Source organism: Trachymyrmex cornetzi, unplaced genomic scaffold (assembly GCF_001594075.2).
Source record: "Trachymyrmex cornetzi isolate Tcor2-1 unplaced genomic scaffold, Tcor1.1 scaffold644, whole genome shotgun sequence".
Lineage (NCBI taxonomy): Eukaryota > Metazoa > Arthropoda > Insecta > Hymenoptera > Formicidae > Trachymyrmex > Trachymyrmex cornetzi.
This window is the reverse complement of record NW_017299964.1, coordinates 113,959-114,437: the sequence shown is the minus strand read 5'-3', so window position 1 is coordinate 114,437 and position 479 is coordinate 113,959.

The following is a 479-nucleotide window of genomic DNA, read 5'->3' as shown; positions in this document are numbered from 1 at the left end:
ATAAAGATATTAGAGGAGAAAAAGAACAGTTTATAAAATTTATTTTAAAACTAAAAAGAATTATAATGTTTTTCAAACGTGAAGTTACGAGTATACGCACAGAATTTGTTTGGTAGAACATTTGTATTGATATCTGTAATATATATTGTTTTAAAATTTAAAAAATTGGTACTTTGCAGTAGAAAGAAAATAAAATATCGCAATTAGTATTAAATAACACATTCTAAATAATATTCTTGGAGTATTGTTATAGACGGAATTTTTTTGGTAGAACTTAACTGATATTTAAACACACATTTTCATCAAATGTTTAAAATTTGCATTTTATAGTTAAAAAAAATTGAAACGATTATTTAATCTATATTGGATTTTTTCTTATTATAAAATTACATTTTTTTAAAGTAATAATAATAATATTGATAATTGACTATTACTAATGTCATATTAATATTACGAATAACATTAATATATATATATAT